Genomic DNA, 6,162 nt, shown 5'->3' on the forward strand with positions numbered 1-6,162 from the left:
ATGGGATTCAAATCCCGGCACTATCAGTTCACTATCGGTAGCACGTGGACGTCCGTGCTCACTTTGTGAGTGCACATACACAGAACATTTTTGATGATGTCTGAGCAGGTGGGTGGAGCCTCCCACCGCTGCTGCTACTGGGATCACCCGAACTGGGGTGAACTAGTAGAAACCCACCACTAGCATGTATTTTTTTAGGTGTCTCTGGAACTTAGTGATGAAGTTGTCCATCCCAATTATAATCAATAAGCAATGACTACCTGTAAGAGAACAAAATGCCTTCTTGAGCAGTGAATAAAAGCAAGATATCAATGTAATGATATAATAAAATATAAATATATAAAATTCAGAAATATTGAATTGTTTTTCTCATCACATCAGCACTTTACATGTAATTTTAAATGATCAATCCTAGTTAATCTTTGATACTCAAAGATATTTTAATTTATGTAATGTTAAATATATTTTCTTAAATAAAGAAATAAACTCCATATATAAATGTACATGAAAGTTAATTATATGTTATTGCCTTCTCTTCCATTACAATCTGAAAAGAAAAATCCAATTCATCTTACCTGAGGGATTTTGTATGTGTCTAAAAAATCTACCAAAGAGATTCCAGGGTCAATAATACCAACAACTGCTATGAGTTTGTTCACAAAGCCACACATATAATTTGGAACAAATCGGTTCTGACTGGAGAAAAAAATCAATTTTGGCATGATAGCCAGCGTATCTATCACATATTCTAAAGCCCAGGGTGATATTAGGTAAGAGTTGATCACTGATCTTTTTCATAGCAAATATCATAGTCAAAATATGCTGATAATACTTAGTCAGGAAACTGCAAAGAGAATTACGTACTCTATCAAATGGAATTGTCCACCTAAAAAGGGCAATATGGCTACACTGCTTAAAAAGGGCTTAGAAACTAGTAATGACTCTTTCATGTTATCTGATTAATAGATTTAGCTCCATTAAAAATTATTGTAGAAAGTAATAGTCACCCCTTCACACTAATTGATTGATATATTATTACTCATTATAAAAATGTCAGAAATGTCAGAGGAATAATCACAGGGTTGTTATTTTTTATCTCTTTGCTATTTGCAATGAATTCTAATTATGTGAAGCTGTCCAGAATCATTGTCAGACATGTAACATAGGCATTAGCATTGTATATAGTAACTGGGAAATAAACTTTCATTATTTTTTCTTATGAAGTAGACCTCCTAAAGTTAAGGGGTACCCCTATACCCCTCAAGATAATACTTATAAATCTAAAGGGCTTATAGAAATGTACTTATCATGTATAAGCAGAAGTGATGTTGTTTTGTAGAAGCACTATGTTGCAAGTTTTTGGAAAGTACACAGAACTTGCTAAATGTTATGATGTGTCTCTTGACCTATGTGTTAGAATATTCCTGTAACAGAAAATATTGTAAGACGTATGTACCGAAAGTAACAGATGGTGGAAGATATCTCCCATATATGGAAATGTAATAATATGAGCTCTCCTTTTTGTAATGCTTCACTCCGTAAGAGAAACGCCTCCAGTGAGGCTAGAGTTGCAAAACATATAAAAGTCACATCCTGAGCATAACTCGGACTTCAGACTTTACGATGTGAATGGACTGGACCATTTGCCCAAATAAACCTGAATTCTCCAACCCTTCGTGGTTTTGTGTCCTGAATTGGTGACAGGATTTACTGCTACATTTACACATGACGTGGGGTTTTTTTTAATAGTTTGGCAAAAAAATTCAGTTCAGAAGAATATTATCCCTGCAAGAAAACTGCATGTCTAATTTACTGAGATAAAATATGCTGTGTCTCTGACTAAAGAGAGATATTATTCCTATGGTTCAATCACATTATCTGTATAGTCTGTTTTAGAGACTGTAATTTCTATCTCAAGCAAAGGGACTGGAGGGATTCTTTCTTATCAGAATCTACTAGCATTAGATTAGTTTAATTTCTAATTTCTAATTTTATTTAAGGAACTAAGGTTCTAGCCGTTGGCTTCTTTCCACCATTCAATATTAGAAATATATTTTTTAATCATAGTAGTTCATTATGGCACATAGAATGGATATACTAAATAATTTTATCTTGATTGCTAATGGCTATTGAAATGAAGTTATGTCTTACAGGGATTCAGTAACAAGAGAATGATGTGGATCTTCCTCAAAGCTTTCTGCATTTCTAGTTGTGAAGACAAAAGAGGTGATGGCACCAATGATTAGATCACCTGGTTGGAAATATTTGTGATCAATCGGGATAGGATCTTGAATGCTGCATTTTATTGGTTGAGTCTTGCAAGTCATATATGGCAATAGAAGTAGAAGAATCAATATAATAAATATTAATACCAGTTTGACAAAGCTTCTCTAATTTCAGTGTAATGTAATTAGATTCTCCAAAACTGCATAAGCTTGAACTGAATCTCTTTCTCTTCCTCACATGACTTTCATTCTGAACTGAATCTTATGATTTCTGATTATTTTACCTATCCCTAAATTCTGGAATATTTCATTGTCCATCAGCAATTAGTTATCATTCTTCCAAGTATAATAATTTTTTTGTCTAGATGTCAAGGCACAACAAAATTAATAATAGTCTTTTTGATAATTATAAGGGTAAGAGGAAATTGTAACCTTTAAATTTCAAGTTTCACTCTTTTAATGAAATAGTAAAGGTGGAATGAATCACAATCATCATAGAATGAAGAAAAAGTTTTTCAGATGAGAGGAAGTTAAACATGGCAAATATGGAGACATTCTTGCTGCTTTCTGAATTACAGATAAAAGTATTTAGTCCTCCCCCCCATCCGGCAACAATCATGTTTCAGTGAATATGAGGGCATAAACATAATTCCTTGTTACATTATTCCCCATGCAATTTCATAGAATCATAACGTTGGAAGGGATCTTGGAGGTTCTCTAGTCCAACCCAGTATTCAGGGAGGAAATCCTATACCATTTCAGACAAATTGATGTCCAATCTCTTCTAAAAAATGTCCAGTTTTGGAGCATGAACAACTTCTGGAGGCAACTCGTTCCACTGATGAATTGTTCTGTCAGGAAATTTCTCCTTAGTTCTAGGTTGGATCTCCCCTTGATTAGTTTCATCCATTGCTTCCTTGTAGTACCTTCAGGTGCTTTGGAGAATATGTTGACATTCTCTTCTTTGTGGCAGCCCCTTACATTTTGGAACACTGCTATCATGTTACCTTTAGTCCTTTTTATTAAACTAAATATACCCAATTCCTGCAACCATTCTTCATATGTCTCCAGTCCATTAATCATCTCTGTTGCTCTTCTCTGCACTTGTTCTACAGTCTCAACGTCTTTTTTTATATCATGGCAAACAACATTGGATGCAATATTCCAAGTGTGGTCTTAACAAGGCATTATAAAGTGGTACTAACATTTCACAAGATCTTGATTCTATCCCTTTGTAATGCAGCCTAGGACTCCATTGACTCTGTGGGCATGGCTTGGTGGGCATGGTATAGCTTAGTGGGCATGGCTTGGTGGGGGGTCACAGGGGAAGGATACTGCAAAATCTCCATTCCCAATCAACTCCAGGGGAAGGATACTGCCAGAGGTGGTATTTGCCAGTTCTCTGACCTGCTTAAAATTTTCACTGAAAGAACCTAATGAATTTCACCCCTGAATCACATTTGCCAGTTTCTTCAGAACATGGAGGTATAATTCATCTGGTCCTGGTGATTTGAATTTGTCTAGAGTGGATGGGTGCTCTCTTACCATTTTCTTGCCTATTTTAATTTATTTTCCTAATCTGTTTTTGATAGGTAGGACTATTTTTTCCTTTTATGTAAAGTCAAATGCAAAACAATGAGTTAGTTCTGCTTTTTCTCTATTGCTTGTCACATTCATTTTTTCTTGTTTTTTACATGTTGAAAGAAGCCTTTTTTTGGTTATTTTTTAATTTTTTCATCAGCCTTAATTTATTTTGAGCCTTAGCTTTCCTGATTTTGTTTTTGCTGATATTCTGCCTTAGTTTTGTGCCCATCTTTCCACTTTTTATACCTTTTTATTTATCGGAGATAAATTTATCAGAAATAAATTATCTTTGTAGAGACATGCTCTTTTCTTTTGAGATGTTTTAGTTTTCTTCCTCATTGAAATTGCACTAGACTGGGTTTTTATAATCTCACTTTTCAAAAATTCCCAAGGTTCTTGGGTTGTTCTTCCCTTGAGGATTCTCATCCATGGAATCCTTCCCAAGGTCTCTCAAAGTCCAAGATTCTAGTTTGACTTTGTTCTATTGCTTGTGCTTGCATAATGTTGAATTCCAATATTGCATTATCACTTCCCCCACCACCAAGGTTCCTAACTTCAACTCCTTCTATAATTTCCTCTCTGCAATTGAGAATTCAATCCAATATCAATGCCCTCTAGTTCTCTTCACTACTTTTTGGAAGACAAAGTTGTCTGCTAGATTTGTCAGGAAGCTGTTTGATATTCCACTCTGTGCAGAGTTTGTCTCCCAGTTGATGCTAGGATAGTTAGTCCCCCATTACTATACTATTGCGGTGTGCTTCCTACATACTTTAATTTAATGACTAGCAAAAAGTTCATCTATTTCCTCTGATTGGTTAAGTGGCCTGTAATATATACCTATGGCAATGTCATTCTTTTTTTTCCTTTTATATTAACCCAAATGCATTCAAGATGGTTTTCATCATTGTTCTGCTGCATTTCTGTAGAGATGTAGTTATTTCTTATCTATAGTGCAACTCCACCTCCTCTTTTAAGAGGTCTGTTTCTTTCAAATAATTTAAATCCCTCTAACTATACATTTCATTCATGGATTTAATCCCACCAAGTTTCTGTAAGGGCAACAATATCATATCTATCCTCATGTACTTGAATTTCTAGTTCACCCTGTTTCTTCCTCATAGCTAGCATGTTGGTGTATACACATTTGAGTCTTTTTTGACTGACCCTGTGTATACATTTACATAACCTGTTTTGTGTCTGAGTTCCCTTTCAATTTTACCACATGTTTGATTAGTGCACATGCTATAGCACACACTATCAAAAACTTGATTTTTCTTGATAGCATAGTTGATATTCTTAACCACACAAACATCTATGTTGGAAGTGCTAATAACCTATTAGAATTAGTTTCAGCTTGCTGGGGAAATAAATATTCTGTATCAATTAACTCTCTGTCCTCCTGTTTAGTTTAAAAGTTTCTCCAGAAAAACTCCTGAATTTAGTACTAAGTATCTTGGTTCCTTTCTGTTATGGATGCAAACCATCTCTTTTGTACAGCTTTTTATCAGACCAGCTGCAAATATCACGACTAACATAAACAAAATCTTCTACTTCACATCACTCCTTTAGCCACATATTGAACTTCATGATAACACTGGCCTTTTCATCATTTGTACGTGATATACACTGTATGCTTCCAACATAGAAATTGGGATAATATTATACAGGTCAGCTGGCATCCATTTGTTTGTTCATCCATTTGTTCCTGTCAGTTCCCATTGACAGGAACAAGACCTTGTTATTCCCATGCCTACTCAAGCCCTTCAAATACACCTCCTGCCCAAACAACTGCTTGATCTAGAGAAAATATGTTACTCTACTTCCAGGGTTGATCTATGTCCTTGCATAACCATTGTGGAGAATGGTGGTTCACATTATTGGATCGGTGAAATTCAAGACCTTTCATATCAATTTGGACAATGTTGTTTTATCCTTCATCTCTGATATCTGGGTACAGAAAAAAAATTCCATTCTTTTTTCACTAAAATCCTCTCATTCTAAGTTCTGACAGCTAACTATTGTCTAATATATATACCGTTGCTATATTGTCATTCTCATCTAACCAAGCTAGAAAGTATGACAGGCATTTTGAACATTCAGTATTATAGCCTTTAATTATTTCTGTATTATTGAATCTCTTATACTGCCATTGTTGTTTTGCTTAGGCCTAAACAACATCACTCCAATAAGTGATCCGTTATCAGGCACCTTCATAACTTCAAACTATAAAATAGAAGCAAATCTTTCTTCATTTCTGGGATTCAGTCTAGATTCTTTAAGCAACTTCAATCAAATAATTTTTCCCCTCAAAATCCAGGCTGCATTTTTAAATAAACCCATGCCCTCTTCCCTT

This window comes from Ahaetulla prasina, chromosome 4 (assembly GCF_028640845.1).
Source record: "Ahaetulla prasina isolate Xishuangbanna chromosome 4, ASM2864084v1, whole genome shotgun sequence".
Taxonomy (NCBI): domain Eukaryota; kingdom Metazoa; phylum Chordata; class Lepidosauria; order Squamata; family Colubridae; genus Ahaetulla; species Ahaetulla prasina.